This window comes from Schistocerca americana, chromosome 4 (genome assembly GCF_021461395.2).
Source record: "Schistocerca americana isolate TAMUIC-IGC-003095 chromosome 4, iqSchAmer2.1, whole genome shotgun sequence".
In the NCBI taxonomy this organism is placed as follows: Eukaryota; Metazoa; Arthropoda; class Insecta; order Orthoptera; family Acrididae; genus Schistocerca; species Schistocerca americana.
Genome location: NC_060122.1, coordinates 783383467 through 783405207, shown reverse-complemented (window position 1 = coordinate 783405207; position 21741 = coordinate 783383467). Strand labels below are relative to the sequence as shown.

General features: G+C 40.7%; 1 protein-coding gene across 2 annotated transcripts in view; it reads left to right on the top strand.

Moving 5' to 3' along the window:
- LOC124613552 (molybdopterin synthase catalytic subunit-like) overlaps window positions 1-21741 on the top strand; it is a 90346-nt gene that overhangs the window by 43380 nt on the left and 25225 nt on the right. Inside the window, exon 1 of one of the 2 annotated variants that reach the window (XM_047142265.1) lies at window positions 5374-5509. The exons of the other annotated variant lie outside the window; for it this stretch is intronic. The gene's annotated coding sequence lies outside the window, so the exon portion shown is untranslated. Of the gene's footprint in view, window positions 1-5373; window positions 5510-21741 lie in introns of those variants that run through there. 2 annotated transcript variants of the gene reach the window in all.

The window sequence follows — 21741 nt, the reverse complement described above, 5'->3', positions numbered from 1 at the left end:
TGTGATCCCACTGACATATTTAATCACAAGTGCTTTCCCAGCTACAACGTGTCTCAACCACTCAACAATACTCCATAATCCTTCTTCATCATAGCTCCATAATACGTCATCTTTACTATGAATCCTCAATACTGCATAAACTCCAATGTTTCAACTCACAATTACGTGATATATTAGTCCTGAGACTGCATTGCTTGAGCTCCTCTATATCAGTGACTTATATAACCACAAGTTCTTTCCCAGCTACAACATAAGCTATACGTATAAAACTCCATAAAACTTCCTACTATGCAATATGTTTTCCCTTACACTGATTCTCACTGTTGTCCTAGGCAAATTTACTGATGTCAAGCACTATATGTCGACAGATATGGAGTGGTTTCATTGACGAAGTCAGGGCAAGTGACTTGTCTCGTATCCATGTGGCACCTTTAGCATATTGCTACTTTAAGTCATTGACGCATGATGCAAAGACAAAAACACACCGTAAGATACTGTTGTGACACTGATATACGTGTTATCTTATCAGCACTGTCCCACAGTTAACTAGAAAATGAGTACACAGCAGGAGTGCAGTGCAGAAATGGAAAGAAAAATAAGAGACTCTGCACATGAGTCAGGCGCTTTGTAGATATCAAACCACATATCTACTAGCACTGACACTTGGGGAACTCTTAATCTCATAATGTACATGACAGTAAATAACACCTACACACACCTACTATTTATACAGTTGTCTCCTACTTACACTTGCCTGTAACTACACTTGCCTTCATTTCCCAAATATTCTACACAGAAAGGGAAAAGAGGAGGTTGGAGCAAAACAAGGAGAAATGGAAACAAGGATCTCATGAGCGATGAAATTACCAAATGCTGCTATATACCTCTATTGCCAATGATCGAAGCACTTTTGACAATCCTGCTGTTGTTACCAAAATATAGCAGTGCAGTAAGATGGATAGTGACAGGTATCCTGTTAGACACCAAAAGGTAAAGGACTGGAGTGTGTTGACCTCTATGGTGGGTGGTAGAACAGCTGTTCTTCTAGTGATGATGACAATGACTGCTCTGCCACCTAGGCATTGTGCATTTGATGGGTTCTTAAGGGCTACACGAGTTCATCGAATGTGAAGATGGCTTTTGCAAGACATACAGCATGCATGTAAAATCTCCAACAAGCTACAGCAGTTAATGGTGCACAATCTTGTAACGTAGTGTGGCCTAGTGTCAACCCACGGCATCCATCTTTCACAGGCACAGTCAGGTTTCGATTTTGCAGGTCACAGTGGCGATAAGTGGTGTTCTGAGGATGACGGAAGCTGCTGCCCCAGGAGTGCCGAGGCTTTGCAGGGTCGGCATACCTCGTTAGTGCTGCGTCGGAAGGAGTGGTCTTATGTCATTGTTATGCTTCTTGTGGAGTTGTAGTCTCCTGCCCAGCTGAGGCATGTGTCACTGGCAGGTGTCCTGCTACGTGGTGTTTAGGAGGGCATCAATTCATCCCTTGCCTTATCCGCTGGCGACCTGCTGCAGGAATAATGTTAGTGGTTTCACAATGGCGGCCAACACACAGCGGACGCTGATTTGAAGCTTGGCTTTTTAGACTCGCCCAACCTGGCTGGACTGCTTACTTTTATACAAGACAAAACAGGTCTTGTTATGATTGAGGTCAGGTACATGGGCCACCAAGCACAGTCGAAATGTTTGAAATACCAGTTATTGCCCCAGGTCCTGGCACATTATGAGTGTCTTCTCACACATTGACCTGGCATGGGTCACTTTGGCAGATTGGCTGTCTAAGTAGCTACATGCCATTGGGATGGTAGTTGAAATGCTGTGTCCTGAATTTCTTTGATGTTTCAGCATAAAGCAACCCATTGAAAGTAAGGTGGGTCTATGCTGTGTTTTATTATTTGGTATGTACTTATCTGGACTGAAGTTTATAACCTCTTTCAGCTTTAACCACAACTGTTGTGCATTTGCTAAATTTGAACTAAATGTTTTTGTTTCATTCTTTAAATAAGTTGATAGTGACTGCTATCAGTGTGAGTAAACATAAATACTCTTTGAGATTACTTGTCAACCTTTTTGCTTTCTGTGAACATTGTTCATGTAATAACCCCATAATCACTAATCTCCTTGGTGACACTCTTGAAAAGAATGTCAGTTTTCTAAAAGACTTTTGAGAAGGTAGAAATTAGGCAATTGACCGTTTTTTCTGAGCAGAATGTGTTACCTGACTATTAGTTTAGTCTCTATAAAGCATTATTTACAGATTAAAACACTGGTGACCTTAAATATGACATTCTAGAATATTCAAATAACAATGAATATTTTACAAGTATTTTCTGTTGCCTTAAAATTATCTTTGATTGTGTGCTGCGTAAAATTTGACAGAAACTAAAATGTTATGGCAATAATACCATCTATTATGTCTGGCTGAAGCTTAATAGAATGAGTGGACTGTACTGTCCCATTTATCTTTCATTCTTTGTGACTAGTTTTGGGGCCACACTTCCATTCTCAAAAAATCATTCCTGCAATCACTCAAGGGCTAGATCCACTTCAGTTTAATGTGTTGTGGCACGTTGTGGCACCCCCGTGACGTCAACGAAATTTGGGATGAAGTGTTCCAGTTACCATTCCAAAGGCATGTGGCAGTTGACAGAGCAAATGTGGGGTTTTGCAAGACTCTATGCCGGATTAATTTTTGTTCTTAATCTCCATAGGTTATTTTCCAATGACTTTAAAGGACCATTAAAAACATAATAATAATAATTGCTAATGGCAGAAGTATATTACTTAAGGGCCAGTCTCAATTATACGTGACACTTCAGATGACGACATAGCAGGCCTGCACTTGTTAGACTGCATATAACTTAAGTTTTAAAATCAGGAGACAATAACATGTGATTTAATTTTATTAAAAATGATATTTTTATACCAGAAATAAACATACTTCATTTATTAAACAAAACATAACAAGTTAAATTTCTAGGTGTTTAGGTAGACAATAAACTAAAAATGAGTCATTTGTGCAGTGATAAGCTTATAAAAAAACATACCTTGGCATGTTTTGTAATCAGACATATTTGTTTCAGAAGTAGACATTCCATAATTACACTTTGTTTTTATTTTATTTATTTATCTTTTGCTCTCTGCAACTAGTTTCGGTGTTGCAGTCCATGCTCAAGGAATCATTACGCCATCACCCGAGCCGTCAGGCTGGAATGCTGTATCATCACTGGTGGAACATCTGTTCCAAAACAGATACTTTGACCACCACCAATAAAATTCTGCTTCAGAATTAATAGAGAAGATCATGAATGTAGAGATACCTGTGATTATGTTAAGCTGTATGGCTTACTTATGTTTTCAGATGTTCAGGGTTTTTTCCTTCTATGAAATTATCTTCTGCTTTTGGGATAAACTGAGTATTTATTGTCACAAAGTGAACAACAAGAGTAGTATACTGTAATCATGTTCTTGGAGGACCTATTTAAAAGATTTTGGAATTTTCACATTCACTTCACAGACATTTAATCCTTGATGATGATGATGGTGATGATGATGATGATTATGATCAATAACAAAAATAATTTTCAGCCAAATGAAAAGGAGAAAAGGAAGGTTTACATTTAATTTCTTCTTGATGTCAAGATCATCTGAAGCAGAAGTTTGAATTCAGTGATGATGTGAAAGAAAACAGAAAGTGAACTTGTTTTAAAGAATGATTTTACCATTCACATCAGGTGGCATAGGTAAACCTAACACAGGATGATTGAACAAGAATTATAGCCCACCTCCTCCAGAATGTTTCTTCTGCATCTTAACCTTGCTTAATATCAGGTGAACAATGATTTGTACAACCATAATGTACAAATTTGCCAATTTACCTTCCTACCTAGTATTCTGTACTCTAATACATAATTCCTTAAGAAAGGGGGTGTGGGTGCAAGGCAAGATTATGGAAATCCCAGCAAATTCAGATTAAAATTCAAATCATTCCTTGCTGCTCCCATATCCTAAAACTAACCCAGGTCCCTACTTTCGGGGCATTAAAATCTCTGTTAGCAGAATGGCAAGTAAAAGTGTGTATTTAACTAGGCCTCACTTTTACAATGTATACTCAAATACTGTATTTACTAAGCAGTAGAAAATAAATAGCATCTATTTGTTTAAGCACAAACACAAAGTAGCTATTTTCCCAATTAATTGTTAAATTATTCTTATATACTCAGTTTCTTTGTATTAATGTGCACCTGCCACATTCCACATTCTTGAAGGTTTTCCTTTATACTGGTATCAACAGAATACATTCAGTGTGTTAAATTTTGAATAAATCTTATAATCTGTGTAAAACAGGTTGTAGTAAACACAACATAATCTTCACAATCAAAAAGAGTATTTGCAACCCTGACAGTGGAGGAGAAAAGAAGCTTCCGAGGTGAATCACGTGGAGCAATCTAGACAAAGTTGGAATAGAGTGCTTTAGAACTTGCGACTGTAAACCACATTTTGGTAATTAAACTATGGAAAGTCCAGGATGGATTGTCGTATTTCGTTGTTACTTAAATATGATATTATTTATAAAAGATATAGTTATATATCTGAGTTTCATATTACCATTCTTTCTCCGAAAACTTAGGAGAATATTGAGATAACTTTTATCAATATATTTACTGGAAAATAAAAAAAGAATAATGGCGCCCCTGTTTTCACCCTTTTGTAACTGACACTTAAGGAATACAGTATATGTAGAGAAAAGAAGTGTTTGAATGTTCAAGTAGGCCATTTTTCATGAGGAGCTGGAAACTAATGGGAAACAATTTCCTATCTGTCTAAGAGATGGTAATATTTAAGATTTTCTTTATGTAATAAATGCTGCTTAGAGGCTATGGCCAGTGCCAAATGTGATGCCTGAGAGCCTCAGCAATACCTACATGTTATTTTTATATTGCTTCTAGAAACTATTGTTGGTTATCTGCACAATGTATGAAGACACAGCAAACACAACACTTGAGAGCCTTAGCTTATTGACCCTGATGATCATTCTAGATTGTATGCAGACACGTAAACTGTCATTTCACCCCTAAATGCAAAGTAACTGGGTAGTATTTGCTACAGCGCTACAACAAATATAATCTTGCAGAAGTGCTGGCAGAGATTCAAAAATCATTTGTTCTATTCTAATTCTTTTCGTATGGCTTCTGACATAATGTTATTTCATTTGCAGGTATTTTTTAGGCAATGGATGATCAAAAGAAAATTGAAGTAAAGATCTTATTTTTTGCTAAAGCCAGAGAGCTTGCTGGACGTAGTGAATGTTCTTTGAAAGTTGCATCACGTGTAACATATGAAGAACTTTGTACTCTTATTGTTGAAAATTTTTCACTGGGTGCTATAAGAAGGAACTTTATCCTTGCAGTAAATGAAGAATATTTGTCAAGTGAATCTACCTTAGATTTTAAAGAAGGTGATGAAATTGCTGTAATTCCACCAATAAGTGGAGGTTTGTACTTTTAAGTTGGTTGTTACAATTAAAAAATTAGTTTCAGTAAGTAACAGCTGTTTACCCTGCATTGTTTGATTACCTTATACTGTGAAGTATATAGGGTGGATCCACCTAAACCTTGCACCATTAATATCATGGAAATGGAATGTGCTATCGTTGTGCGGTTTTCTCAGAATGTTTTGGTAATCAGGGGCTCATATTGTTAGCTGATAAGCAGACTGTAATAAAAATTTAGTTTTTGAGCAAACATACACTTTTTTAAATAGAACAATGCATATTGACATTAACAAACTAAAAGTGGGGCAAATTAGAATGTCAGTGATTTTGTTGCAGGATTTAGTGAGAGTCATTTATGAGATTTTATATTTTGAAAATTTTCCACACTGACACTTGTTTGTGCCATTCAGTCTGCATAGTTGTTAGATTAAGGAAAGGCAAACCTTCATTTCTGGCATTTGTAGACTTAGAAAAACTTTTGACAGTGTTGACTGGAATACTCTATTTCAAATTCTGGAGGTGGCAAGGGTAAAATACAGGGAGCGAAAGGCTATTTACAATTTGTACAGAAACCAGATGGCAGTTATAAGGGTTGAGGGGCATGAAAGGGAAGCAGTGGTTGAGACGGGAGTGAGACAAGTTTGTTGTCCATCCCCGATGTTATTCAGCCTGTGTAATGAGCAAGCAGTAAAGCAAACAAAAGAAAAATTTGGAATGGTAATTAAAATCGACAGAGAAGAAATAAAAACTTTGAGGTTTGCTAATGACACAGTAATTTTGTCAGAGACAGCAAAGAACCTGTAAGAGCAACTGAATGGAATGGACAGTGTCTTGAAAGAAGGATACAAGATGAACATCAACAAAAGCAAAATGAGGATAATGAAATGTAGTCAAATTGAATCAGGTGATGCTAAGAGTATTAGATTAGGGAAGGAGACACTTAAAGTAGTAAGTGACTTTTGCTTTTTGTGGAGTAAAATAACTGATGATGCTCAAAGTAGAGAGGATATAAGATGTAGACTGGCTATGGCAAGGAAAGTGTTTCTGAAGAAGAGAAATTTGTTAACATCAACTATAGATTTAAGTCTCAGGAAGTCTTTTCTGGAAGTATTTTCATTGAGTGTAGCCATGTATGGAAGTGAAACATGGACAATAAGCAGTTTAGACAAGAAGAGAATAGAAGCTTTTGAAATGTGGTGCACAGAAGAATGCTGAAGATTAGATGGGTAGATCACGTAACTAATGATGAGGTACTGAATAGAATTGGGGAAAAGAGGAATTTGTGGTACAACTTGACTAGAAGAGGGGATCGGTTGGTCTGACTCGTTTAGAGGCCTTAAGAGATCACCAGTTTAGTGGTGGAGGGAAGCATGGAAGGTAAAAATCGTAGAGGGAGACCAATATATGAGTACAGTAAGCAGATTCAGAAGGATGTAGGTTGCAGTAGTTAGTTGGAGATGAAGAGTCTTGGACAGGATAGAGTAGCATGAAGAGCTGCATCAAACCAGTCTCTGGACTGAAGACCACAACAACAGTTGTTGGGTAATATGTTGTTAAGTTTGCTTACAGTCTGCTTGTGTGTTCCTTGAGTGCACTACGATTTCCTGGTCAGTTATTGTGCAATGGTCCAAGCAGTAGGTTGTTAGTGGACAATGGGATTTTCGAATCCAGAAAAAGCTGACAAGCTCCTGGTGTATGGAGAGTGAAGGAATAATGCAGTTCATTCTTGTATGGTGTATGCTCCAAGGTATCCCAACAGACGCAACCATCTCAGCAATTAATTATCAATCTCTTCAACTGGTTGTGTGAAAGTGGTAGTGTAACACCTAAACTATGTAACAGAAGAAAAGTGATGACAGAAGAGGGGGAAATTAACGTTCTTGCAGTTGTTGCAATTGATCCAGACATTATTCCCAGTCAATCGCATGAAGATGTGGCATGAGTCAGGCAAGTGTCCTATGCATTCCCCATTGACACAGGTTCCACCCCTATCACATTTCTCTCCATCAAGAGTGCATGGGCATTTTGTTTAATGATGAAGCCACATTTACCAATCACGGCCAAGTAATCTGCCAAAACAAGTGCTATTAGTCTTTTGACAATCCTTATTGTCTTTGTCAAGTGGAATGTCAGCATTAATGTTGTGTAAATGTGCAGTGTGGGATAGTGAGCCATCAGCTCATAGATTCAGTTTTCAAAGACAGAGTACTGAACACGCAGAAGTATCGCAGCCTCCTAACAGATCATCTTCCACGGATGCTAGAAGTCATTTCTCTGCTGATGAGAAGAAACCTGTGGTACCAACATGATGACTGTCCAGCCAATAGTGCACGAAGTACTACAGCATGTCTTCATGAGTTGTTTCCAAATTGCTGTGTTGGACTCAGAGGATCTCTGCCTTGGCCAGTCCGTTCCCCGGATGTGGCACCTGTAGATGTTTTTTCTGTGAAGAAAGCTGAAAGATGCGGTCTGCAAGAGCATACCAACAACACACAATAATATGAAATGATGTATTACAGCAGCCTGCTTGTACATCCCCACTGAAATGCTAGCCTGTGTGCGGCACTTGACCCATACCGGACTGTAAGCACGTACTGCCGCAGGTCATTTTGAACACAAGTTGTTATTGTCAGTTGTCTTGTTACTGGTCAGAATTCAAATAACTGGTGTATGAACTTGTGTTGTTCTTTAGTGTGTGCTACCACAGGTATTGTGCAAGTGTCAGCATGGGAACTTTCCAAAGTATGATATCTCATAAACAGCTCACAATATAATCCTGCAACAAACACACTGTCATTCTAATTTACCCTGCTTTTAGTGTGTTGATGTCAACAGGCATCATTCCATTAACAAAAGTGTATGTCTGCACAAAAATACACTTTCTAAATATTATTACAATCTGTTTATTGGCTAACAATACGAGCCCATGACTACCAGTCCATTTTGTGAAAACTGACTATCAATAGCACTTCCCTTTTCCACAGTATTTGTAGTCCATGTTTTAGGTGATTATTCTTGTGTGTAGCTGTTTATATTTAGAAATATCATTTTACTGTTACATTATTCTTTATTCATGTAAAAATGATTGTAATTATGAGGATCAGCCTGTGGCTAAACATGCCTTGGTGCACGGCCAGCACATCTTGGCACAGTGTTACACCGTCCGGGTTATCTGGATACTTCCCACCAACACCAACCTATCCGAACTCCGGAGATGGGAACTTGCTCTTCAATATATCTTCTCTTCCCGTTACCCACCAGGCCTCAATCTCCGCTAATTTCAAGTTGCCGCCACTCATACCTCACCTGTCATTCAACAACATCTTTGCCTCTCACTTCCGCCTCGACTGACATCTCTGCCCAAACTCTTTGTCTTTAAATATGTCTGCTTGTGTATGTATATGTGTGGATGGATATGTGTGTGTGTGCGAGTGTATACCCGTCCTTTTTTCCCCCTAAGGTAAGTCTTTCCGCTCCCGGGATTGGAATGACTCCTTACCCTCTCCCTTAAAACCCACATCCTTTCGTCTTTCCGTCTCCTTCCCTCTTTCCTGATGAGGCAACAGTTTGTTGCGAAAGCTTGAATTTTGTGTGTATGTTTGTGTTTGTTTGTGTGTCTATTGAAATACTATTCAGTTACTTATCTCAATCTTATGTTACGTACAACACATTCGACTGAAATTGCTCCAAGCATACCAGTGTTAAGCTTTACATGCTATCCCTTCATACCAACATCTGTCCCCATAACGGTTAAATATCAAAATTTGTCACCTACCCCAAAATCTGAAATATGAATGTTTTTATTGTTTTCACTTCTCACACCCACACCCCACTAGGGGTTCTTAGGGACTTCTTATGCCTTCAATTTAATTCATGTAATTCAGATCTTTGTGTACATTTCAATACTGTCCTACCCCCAATCTCAGAAATAGGTGAGCCAGGGGTTTCTTACCTCTAGATTGTAAAATGTGATTCTATGAGTTTTGGTTGAAATTTCTCAATAGTCTTCAGAGTTACAGTTACATGTACCAGCCCCTTCCTGACGACCACAACCATTCTTAGAAGTACTAAGGAAGTCCTAGTCCAACAGCATTTTTTGCAGACAGTAAGTCATAAGTGTACCAACTGTGGTTAAAAATTACTCCAAGTGTTTCAGAGATGTGCTTACATGTCACCACTCCCCCCATCCCCCAATCCCCATTCCTAGGTTTTAAATGTGATCCGGTCTATCTCCAGTCAGCCTAGCAACCCTGAAAACTGTGGATTTGTCTCTGATATAGTTTGTTTTCGATTATTAGTACATGTCACATAGCTCACACTTGCACCTCATCCATAGGAGTGTCAGTATCTTTTTCTGGCAGTTGAGTCATATGTGTACAAAGTTTGGTTGATTCCTGCAAGCATTCCAGAGCTATGCTTCTCTTTCTTCTGTACATAAATGATCTAAGCTTAAATGTTGATGCACACAAAACAATCATATTTGCAGATGACACCACGATTCTACTAAAAGGAGATGATGATGAACAGTTACAGCAGACAGTAAACACGGTCACGAAACAACTTAGCAGCTGGGCACAGAGTAATCAGCTTGTAATAAACAGTAAGAAAACCGTTGCTCTAAAATTCCACAAAGTTCCTAACAAGGACATGTTTATCCCATCAGTCTCTATCAATGACGAACCAGTTGGTAACAGTACTGAAACCAAATTCTTAGGACTTTGGCTGCAGAGTAACATCAGATGGAACAAGCTTATTGAATATCTCAATGCAGAACTGAGCAAAACATGTTACCTTCTTTGTTCATTAAAATCATGCTGTAGTGAGAAAACAGTATTGAATGCATATCATGCGTACTTTCATTCTCGTCTTAGATATGGGGTCACCTTCTGGGGAAACTCTAAAACAGCTAATAGCAATTTTAAACTACAAAAAAGGGCTATTAGAATCTTGTTTGGGTGCAAGCCTAGAGACTCTTGTAAACCCCTGTTTAAGAAATCTGGTATCCTCCATTACCGTGTGTATACATTAGGGAAACCCTTTTGTTCTTTAAATTAAATGTAATTGGCAAGGACCGGAGACTGCAAAAAAACTGTGATATACATGAGCACTTTACCAGACAAAACAGAAACTTACATATGACTCAAATCAGCACAGCACTGTGCCAAAAACGTACTTTTCACATGGGAGTTAAGCTTTATAACAAGCTTCCTGAAAACATAAAAGCTATCACTGAGGTCAATACATTTGGAAAATCTCTAAAGTCATATTTACAGCATCACTGCTTTTACTCCATTGAAGAATATTTAAATTTATGAAATGTGTTAGATAAATACTAACGTGTAAAGTGTATTATTGTAAGCTTAAATATGTATGCCTTGAAATGACTTTCAGCCTGTATATTTATAACTTGACTTGTCCAATGTCTTATGCATAAGCTGCTATGTAGACAACAGGACCAATAAAATACAATCTACAATCATATGCTTGCATGTAAGAAATTTCCAACCCTACAAACAGGGGCACTAAGAGAGTCCTATCCCCATGGTATTTGTCTCAGGGATAGTGGCCTGGTTAGCATTGACCTCTATGGAGGGTTGGGAAGACGTTCTTCTAGTTGTCAGCAGGACATTCAGCTCTCCCAACTGGATGTTTTGGGTTCAATGTGTTGGTGAGGGTGCCAGAAGAAGTTATTTCAGTCAGAAACAAACTTTTCCAAGATTTTAAAAGAGAAACTTCGACTCACTTTCCAAACATGTTGAAACTTAGCCAAGAAAGTAATTCTGGTGTTGGCCTTTGATATTTCAAAACAACACTTTTAAATCTGAGGGAAACTTTTCTCAATAGGTTTCAGGAATTCAGGAACAGCTAATCAACATTATCTATTGTTTAAAAAAAATTTCTTAATGCTACTGTAAGGGACTTAAATTATTCTCCCTTTAGTATTGACATTGGTGCCTTTGAAATGGAATTGCTAGATTTAAAAAACAAAGAATTGTTGAGCTCAAAATATGAATACCTTTTTGCTGAGATTGAAATATTGGAGGAACACAGATGTGAAATTAGTTTACAGCACAAATAGTCTGCTTTGAAAGATATGGAGAAGGAAGATACATTGGTTTTTAACACCTGGAATAGTACTCCTGACTCACACAATCAGCTGAAAAAGCTAGTGTCTGCTGTTCTTTCCTTATTCAAGTATACATATTCAGGCAAAGAATCATTTTCAAGCTTGAAACTTATCAAGAGTGAATTCAGAAGCCATCTTATTGATGAGAGCCTGGAATCATTCTTAAAATTAAAAACAACAAACAAACAAACTTTATTTATCCAAACTTTCAAAGGAGATCCAAGGCCAATGTTCATAGTACTGTATGTTGGTCATTGTCATGGTTGAATTTTATAGATATCTTACAATTTAATTGTATCAATAAATAATATCATTGTTAAGTTTCACTTCAAGTACTAGTCAACATATCCATTGTTTAATTAAGACTTAAAACTTTAAATAAGATTTATTAAGTTAATTTTAGGGAGCATTGTCAGGTAAAAGATGATGTGTCACATATTGAAAATGGTTTGTTGAGATGATTTGGACATGTAGAGAGGATAAGCGAAAGGAGATAGATAAAACTAGTGTACAAGAGGAGTATGGATGTGATTGTTGAAAGAGGTCAACCTTAACAAATGTACCTCACTCAGATTGAGGGCATTATTAGCAAAGGCCAGCTTAGGAGTGCCCTAATTGTGTTAATAACAATGTACTTACCCGTTTTATTAAACTAATCCTTTTGGAGAGTATGACAAGTCAGCTTTGGTTTCGCTTCTTTATGTTTAATTTTCATTGCTCCCAAACTTCTTTCATCCTTCAAGAGTGTCCGTCCTTTTCTTCCTTTTGCAGAGTTCTTTCTTTCCTGAAATCCTGTGCTGCTGCTTTCCTGAAATTTTGTGTTGCTTCTCTGAAAAGTATTCTGTTATCTATTATGTCCATTGTAATCCCAGTGTTTTTCATGTCTCTGTCAAATCATTGGACCATGTGGATGTGGATTTGTAGTTGTATTAGCTAGCTTTTCCATTTTCAAACAAAGCCCTCTGTTTGATCTTAATTTGGGTATTCAACATTACTATTACTTCTAGGTCCCAGCATTTTCCTGAGAATTCTTCTTTCTTCTGTTTTCAGTTTTTCTAGATCCTCAAATCATGGCAGTTTATGTGTTTCTGCAGCATGCAGTGTTTCAGGCCTTACTACTGTTTGAGTGAGTGTCTTAGTTTTGTGTTGTAGAACAAAGTGTTTTTTGTGTGTTATATATGTTTTTTGTCGTTTGGAATGCCCCTTCCATTTTATGTGCTCTACTTTCTATAGCTATCTTTTCTTTTATATTGCTTGTTTGTTTTAGATATTGTGTTGTTATGAATTTTAAGGTTTGGAGGGGCATCGAGATGCTGAGTCATAGATAGGCACAACAAAAAGACTGTCACAAATAAGCTTTCTGCTAGTAAGGCCTTCAAAAATAGACCTCACACACACACACACACACACACACACATGCACGCACACGCAAATGCAAACGCAACTCACATGCATGACTGCAGTCTCTGGCTACTGAATCCACATTGCAAGCAGCAGCACCAGTGCATGATGGGAGTGGTGACTGGGTGGGGGAAAGAAGGAGGCTGAGGCGGGGAGGGGGGAGGGATAGTAGGGTAGCGGTGGGGGACAGTGAAGTGCTCTGGGGGAGTGCCCAGGGACAAGGTGGAGAGAGGGTAGAGTAGCTATGTGCAATCAGGAAGTTAGACGGAGGGTAGGGCAGAGGTCGGGGGCATGTGGGAAAGGAGAGAAGTAAGAAGACTGGGTTTGATGGTGGAATGAGGGCAGTGTAGTGCTAGAATGGGAACAGGAAACGGGCAGATGGGTGATGACAATTATTAACAAAGGTTGAGGCCAGGAGGGTTATGGGAACGTAGGATGTATTGCAGGGAAGTTCCTACCTGTGCAGTTTAGAAAAGCTGGTGTAGGTGGGCAGAAACCATATGGCACAGGCTGTTAAGAAGACATTGAAATGAAGGATGTCATGTTGGGCAGCATGCTCAACAACAGGGTGGTGCACTTGTTCATTAGCCTACAGTTTGTTGGAGGCTATTCATGTGGGCAGACAGCTTGTTGGTTGTCACGCCCACATTGAATGCAGCACAGTGGTTGCAGCTTAGCTTGTAGATCACATGACTGGTTTCACAGGTAGCCCTGCCTTTGGTGGGATAGGTGATGTTTGTGACCAGACTGGAGCAAGTGGTGGTGGGAGGATATATTCAACAGGTCTTGCATCTCGTTCTGTTACAGGGATATGAGGTAAAGGGTGGGAGGCAGGGGTTGCGTAGGGATAGATGAGTATATTGTGTAGGTTTGGTGGATGGTGGAATACCATTGTGGAAGGGGTGGGAAGGATACTGGGCAGGACATTTCTCATTTCAGGGAATGACGAGAGGTAGTCAGAACCTTGGCGGAGAATGTAATTCAGTTGTTCCAGTCCTGGGCTGGGCTGTGCTGTTTTGAGGGAAGAGACCAAACTGCTAGGTCATCGGTCTCATCGGTTTAGGGAAGGACGGGGAAGGAAGCCGGGCTGTGCCCTTTCAAAGGAACCATCCCAGCATTTGCCTGGAGCGATTTAGGGAAATCACGGAAAACCTAAATCAGGATGGCCAGACGCGGGATTGAACCGTCATCTTCCCGAATGCGAGTCCAGTGTGCTAACCACTGCGCCACCTCACTCGGTTTCCAGTCCTGGATGGTACTGACTTATGAGAGGAATGCTCCTGTTGGCTGGACTGAGACTTTGGGAGGTGGTGAGGGACTGGAAAGATAAGGCATGGGAGATTTGTTTTTGTACAAAGTTGGGAGGATAATTACGGTCTGTGAAGGCTTTACTGAGACCCTTGGTATATTTTGAGGGGGCTGCACATCACTGCAGATGGGACAACCATGGGTGGTTAGGCTGTGTGGAAGGGACTTCTTGGTACGGAATGGGACGCAGCTGTCGAAGTGGAAGTATTGCTGGTGGTAAGTAGCTTTGATATTGAAAGAGGAATGATGTAGCCATCTTTGAGGTGGAGGTCAACATCTAGGAAGGTGGCTTGTTGGGTTGAGTAGGACCTGGTGAAGCAAATGGGGGAGAAGCTGTTGAGGTTCAATGGCCCGTGAATAGGTTGACATTGGATGGTGTCATGTGGGTGCCCAAAACCATTGTTTGTAGATAATGCATTCAAACGAAAAGTAATTGTAGGTGAGGATATAGTTGGTCATGGTGACTAGGAAGGAAGTTGTTGGTTTGAAACATGTCAGGCAGTGGGAAAGGTAGTGTTCAATAGCAGTAAGGCTGTGGGCTTTAGGGTAAAGGGAGGTGGCATCAATAGTGACAAGGTGGGCACCATCTGTAAAGGGACAGGAACTGTGGAGAGTCGGTGGAGGAAATGGTTGGTATCTTTTTTATAAGAGGGTAGGTTCCGGGTAATAGGTTTGAAGACGTTGGTCTACAATACCAGAGATTCTCTAAGTGGTGGCACAGTAACCGGCCTACAATGGGGCGTCCTAGGTGGTTGAGTTTATGGGCTTTAGGAAGCTTGTAGAAGGTAGGAGTGTGGGGAGTGGTAGGGATGAGTAGAGAGATGGACTCCAGAGAAAAATTCTGGGATGGACCTAAGGATTTGAGGAGTGACTGGAGGTCCTGCTGGATTTCTGGTATGGGGTCATTGTGGCAAGGTTTGTAGGTGGATGTATCTGACAGCTGATGGAGTCCTGCCATGTAATCCTTGCAGTTGAAAACAACGGTGGTGGAGCCTTTGTTTGATGGTTGAATTATAAGATCAGGATCAGTTTTTAGATGGTGGACTGCAGTTCTTTCTGTGGATTTAAGGTTAGTTTGCATGTTATGGGATTTGAGGAATGATGATGAAGCAAGGTTCAAGGTTAAGAAGTTCTGGAGAGTTAATCAGTTAGGCAGAGTTCAACATTGGTCTCTGTTTGAGTCTGATTGGTAGGGTTGGTGGCTGTAGGGACCGGAAGAAGGAGAGAAGGTCTCTAACAAGTCCTGCATGACTGAATTTTGGAGTGGGGCAGAAGGTGAGGCCTTTGCAAAGGGCTGATATTTCTGTGGGGCTAATGCTTCTGGAGGAAAGGTTCACCACTGTGTTTCGGGTCTGTTTAGGTTCTGGATCCTGTATGGTGGTGGGATGGAGTTTTGGAGGGTGGGATGAGTGTAGTAGGTCTATGAGACAGGGTTTGTCAGCTATGAGGGGACATGGGGGAGGTTTGGAGGTTGTTGTAGAGGTGGTGGGCAACGGTAATCCAAGGCGAGAGTAGGATATGAGCAGGGTGGAGAGATTTTTGAGGTGGTATTGAACATGTTGCTCTAGTTCCTGGAGGGCAAGAGTTTCAGTGTGTGTGATGGGTTCCAGGAATTTATGATTGCATAGCAGGAGAATTTTGTGGATGGAGAGAAGATACTGCAAAGAGGTTTGGGCTTGGTTGATATGGTTCTGCAGGACTAAGTTGGTGAGGGCTAAGGGTTGGTTGAATCTGGACAGATGGAGATCATTGTGGAAGGAGGGGTGGCAGCCGGAGATGAGTAATTTGATGGTAAGGCCATTTGGGGGAATTCCACGAGCCAAGCAACAATGCAGGAACAGTATGTGGGGCCAGCTTCTGGCTAGGGGTAAGGAAACATTTCTGTATTGACACAAATGGAAGGGGCACGGATTCATGGTGTTGGAAAAAATCTGAAAAATTATGTAAATAATATAAAATTACCTCCAAAAAATTTACAAAAATACACCCAGATACGTGGGAAAAATCAAGAGAAGGATGAAATGGGTGCAGAAGGGGGAAACAAGGTGAAATCTGAGGCAGGCAATGATAGCAAACGGCGAAAACCCACTAAAATTGGTGTAAAGTCACAATGAGATCAAAGAAAAGGTATAAATAATAATAATAATAATAATAATAATAATAATAAAATGTATGTTAATGTGGGTACCATCTCTACAAACAAGTCTGGGGTATGGCTATGGGGACCTGCATGGCACCGTCCTATGCCAACCTATTCATGGGCCATCTAGAGGAATCCTTCCTAAACACCTGTAATCCTAAACCCCTCACCTGGTTTGGATTCTTTGATGATATCTTTGCGATCTGGATTGAGAGTGCGGACAACATGTTCACATTCCTTCATAACCTCAACAGCTCCTTCCCCATTTGCTTCACCTGATCCTACTCAACCCAACAAGCCACCTTCCTAAAAGTTGACCTCCACTTCAAAGATGGCTACATCAGTACCTCTGTCCATATCAAATCTACTAACCGCCAACAGTACCTCCACCTCGACAGCTGCAACCCGTTCTGTACCAAGAAGTCCCTTCCATATAGCCTAAGCACCCATCGTCATTGCATCTGCAGTGACAAGCAGTCCCTCTTGAAATATACTGAGGGTCTCATTGAAGCCTTCACTGATCGTAATTATCCTCCCAACCTTGTACAAAAAAAAAAAAAAAAAAAAAAAAAAAATCTCCCATGCCTTGTCTTTCCAGAATGAGATTCTCATTCTGGGAACATCCCCCAAGTTGTGGCTAAGCCATGTCTCCTCTATATCCTTTCTTCCAGGAGTGCTAGTTCTGCAAGTTTCGCAGAAGAGTTTCTGTGAAGTTTGGAAAGTAGGAGACGAGGTACTGGCAGAATTGAAGCTGTGGGGACGGGTCATGAGTCGTGCTTGGGTAGCTCAGATGGTAGAGCACTTGCCGCAAAAGGCAAAGGTGCCAAGTTCGAGTCTCGGTCCGGCACACAGTTTTAATCTGCCAGGAAGTTTCTTGTATTTCCAGTCTCCCACCACCTCCCAAAGTCTCACCGTCCAGCCACAGAGGAGCATTCATTTCATAAGTCAGTTTCATCCAGTACCGGAAGAACTGAATTACATTCTCCGCCAGGGTTTTGACTACCTATTGTCGTCCCCTGAAATGAGAAATGTCCTGCCCACTATCCTTCCCACCCCTCCCACAGTGGTATTCCACTGTCCACCAAACCTACACAATCTACTCGTTCATCCCTACACAACCCCTGTTCCCAACCCTTTACCTCATGCTCATATCCCTGTAATAGACCTAGATGCAAGACCTGTATCATACATTGTCCCATCACCACCTACTCCAGTCTAGCCACAACCATCTCCTATCCCATCAAAGGCAGAGCTACCTATAAAACCAGTCATGTGATCTACAAGCTAAGCTGCAACCACTGTGCTGCATTCTATGTGGGCTTGACAACCAACAAGCTGTCTGTCCATATGAATGGCACAGTGATAAACTGTGACCAACAAACAAGTGGACCCCCCTGTTACTGAACACGCTGTCCAACATGACACCCTTTATTTGAGCCTGTACTATATGGGCCCTTCCCACCAACATCAGCTTTTCTGAATTGCACAGGTGGGAATTTTCCCTGCAGTATACCCTATGTTCCCATATCCCTCCCGGTCTCAACCTTTGTTAGTCATTGTCCTCACCCATTCAGCCCTTCCCTTGTTCCCATTCCAGCACTACACAGCCCTCATTCCACCATCACACCCAGTGTTTTTACTTCTCTCGTTTTCCACTACCCCCCCTCCCCCCTCCAACTGCACACAGCTACCATACCCTTTCTCCATCTCATCCATGCACACTGCCCCAGAGCACTTCACTTACCTCCACCACTACCCTATCATCCCTCCTTCTCCCTGCTCAAGGCCCTTCCTTACGCCCATCCAGTTGCCACTCCCATCATGCACTGGTGCTGTTGCTTGCAGTGTGGCTTCAGTTGCCAGAGACTGCAGTTGTGTGTGTGTGTGTGTGTGTGTGTGTGTGTGTGTGTGTGTGAGAGAGAGAGAGAGAGAGAGAGAGAGAGAGAGAGAGAGAGAGAGAGAGAATCTATTTTTGACAAAGGCCGTACTGTTCGAAAGCTTATTTGTGACAAGTAGTTTTGTTGTGACTATCTGCAACTCCCCCCCCCTCCCCCCCCCCCCCTCCATCCCTCCATGAACCATGGACCTTGCCATTGTTAGGGAGGCTTGTGTGCCTCAACGATACAGATAGCTGTACCGTAGGTGCAACCACAACGGAGGGGTATCTGTTGAGAGGCCAGACAAACGAGTGGTTCCTGAAGAGGGGCAGCAGCCTTTTCAGTAGTTGCAACAGTCTAGATGATTGACTGATCTGGCCTTGTAACAATAACCAAAACGGCCTTGCTGTTCTGGTACTGCGAACGGCTGAAAGCAAGGGGAAACTACAGCCGTAATTTTTCCCGGGGGCATGCAGCTTTACTGTATGATTAAATGATGATGGCGTCCTCGTGGGTAAAATATTCCAGAGGTAAAATAATCCCCCATTCGTATCTTCAGGCGGGGACTACTCAAGAGGACGTTGTTATCAGGAGAAAGAAAACTGGCGTTCTACGGATCGGAGCGTGGAATGTCAGATCCCTTAATCGGGCATGTAGGTTAGAAAATTTAAAAAGGGAAATGGATAGGTTAAAGTTAGATATAGTGGGAATTAGTGAAGTTCGGTGGCAGGAGGAACAAGGCTTTTGGTCAGGTGAATACAGGGTTATAAATACAAAATCAAATAGGGGTAATGCAGGAGTAGGTTTAATAATGAATAAAAAAATAGGAGTATGGGTAAGCTACTACAAACAGCATAGTGAACGCATTATTGTGGCCAAGATAGACACGAAGCCCACGCCTACTACAGTAGTACAAGTTTATATGCCAACTAGCTCTGCAGATGATGAAGAAATTGATGAAATGTATGATGAGATAAAAGAAATTATTCAGGTAGTGAAGGGAGACGAAAATTTAATAGTCATGGGTGACTGGAATTCAAGAGTAGGAAAAGGGAGAGAAGGAAACATAGTAGGTGGATATGGATTGGGGCTAAGAAATGAAAGAGGAAGCCGCCTGGTAGAATTTTGCGCAGAGCATAACTTAATCATAGCTGACACTTGGTTTAAGAATCATGAAAGAAGGTTGTATACATTGAAGAACCCAGGAGACACTAAAAGATATCAGATAGATTATATAAAGGTAAGACAGAGATTTAGAAACCAGGTTTTAAATTGTAAGACATTTCCAGGGGCAGATGTGGAATCTGACCACAATCTGTTGGTTATGAACTGTAGATTAAAACTGAAGAAACTGCAAAAAGGTGGGAATTTAAGGAGATGGGACCTGGATAAAGTGAAAGAACCAGAGGTTGTAGGGAGATTCAGGGAGAGCATAAGAGAACAATTGACAGGAATGGGGGAAAGAAATACAGTAGAAGAAGAATGGATAGCTTTGAGGGATGAAATAGTGAAGGCAGCAGAGGATCAAATAGGTAAAAAGACGACGGCTAGTAGAAATCCTTGCGTAACAGAAGAAATATTGAATTTAATTGATGAAAGGAGAAAATATAAAAATGCAGTAAATGAAGCAGGCAAAAAGGAATACAAATGTCTCAAAAATGAGATCAACAGGAAGTACAAAATGGCTAAGCAGGGATGGCTAGAGGATAAATGTAAGGATGTAGAGGCTTATCTCACTAGGGGTAAGATAGATACTGCCTACAGGAAAATTAAAGAGACCTTTGGAGAACGGAGAACCACTTGCATGAATATCAAGAGCTTTGATGGAAACCCAGTTCTAAGCAAAGAAAGGAAAGCAGAAAGGTGGAAGGAGTATATAGAGGGTCTATACAAGGGCGATGTACTTGAGGACAATGTTATGGAAATGGAAGAGGATGTAGATGAAGATGAAATGGGAGATACGATACTGCGTGAAGAATTTGATAGAGCACTGAAAGACCTCAGTCGAAACATGGCCCCCAGAGTAGACAACATTCCATCAGAACTACTGACAGCCTTGGGAGAGCCAGTCCTGACAGAACTCTACCATCTGGTGAGCAAGATGTATGAGACAGGCGAAATACCCTCAGCCTTCAAGAAGAATATAATAATTCCAATCCCAAAGAAAGCAGGTGTTGACAGATGTGAAAATTACCGAACTATCAGTTTAATAAGTCACGGCTGCAAAATACTAACGCGAATTCTTTACAGATGAATGGAAAAACTAGTAGCAGCCGACCTCAGGGAAGATCAGTTTGGATTCCGTAGAAACACTGGAACACGTGAGGCAATACTGACCCTACGCCTTATCTTAGAAGCTAGATTAAGGAAAGGCAAACCTACATTTCTAGCATTTGTAGACTTAGAGAAAGCTTTTGACAATGTTGATTGGAATACTCTCTTTCAAATTCTGAAGGTGGCAGGGGTAAAATACAGGGAGTGAAAGGCTATTTACAATTTGTACAGAAACCAGATGGCAGTTATAAGAGTTGAGGGGTATGAAAGGGAAGCAGTGGTTGGGAAGGGAGTGAGACAGGGTTGTAGCCTATCCCTGATGTTATTCTATTTGTATACTGAGCAAGCAATAATGGAAACAAAAGAAAAGTTCGGAGTAGGTGTTAAAATCCATGGAGAAGAAATAAAAACTTTGAGGTTTGCCGATGACATTGTAATTCTGTCAGAGACAGCAAAGGACTTGGAAGAGCAGTTGAACGGAATGGACAGTGTCTTGAAAGGAGGGTATAAGATGAACATCAACAAAAGCAAAACGAGGATAATGGAATGTAGTCGAATTAAGTCGGGTGATGCTGAGGGAATTAGATTAGGAAATGAGACACTTAAAGTAGTAAATGAGTTTTGCTATTTGGGGAGCAAAATAACTGATGATGGTCGAAGTAGAGAGGATATAAAATGTAGACTGGCAATGGCAAGGAAAGCATTTCTGAAGAAGAAAAATTTGTTAACATCGAGTATAGATTTAAATGTCAGGAAGTCGTTTCTGAAAGTATTTGTATGGAGTGCAGCCATGTATGGAAGTGAAACGTGGATGATAAATAGTTTATACAAGAAGAGAATAGAAGCTTTCGAAATGTGGTGCTACTGAAGAATGCTGAAGATTAGATGGGTCGATCACGTAACTAATGAGGAGGTATTGAATAGAATTGGGGAGAAGAGAAGCTTGTGGCACAACTTGACTAGAAGAAGGGATCGGTTGGTAGGACATGTTCTGAGACATCGAGGGATCACCAATTTAGTATTGGAGCGCAGCGTGGAGGGTAAAAATCATAGAGGGAGACCAAGAGAGGAATACACTAAGCAGATGCAGAAGGATGTAGGCTGC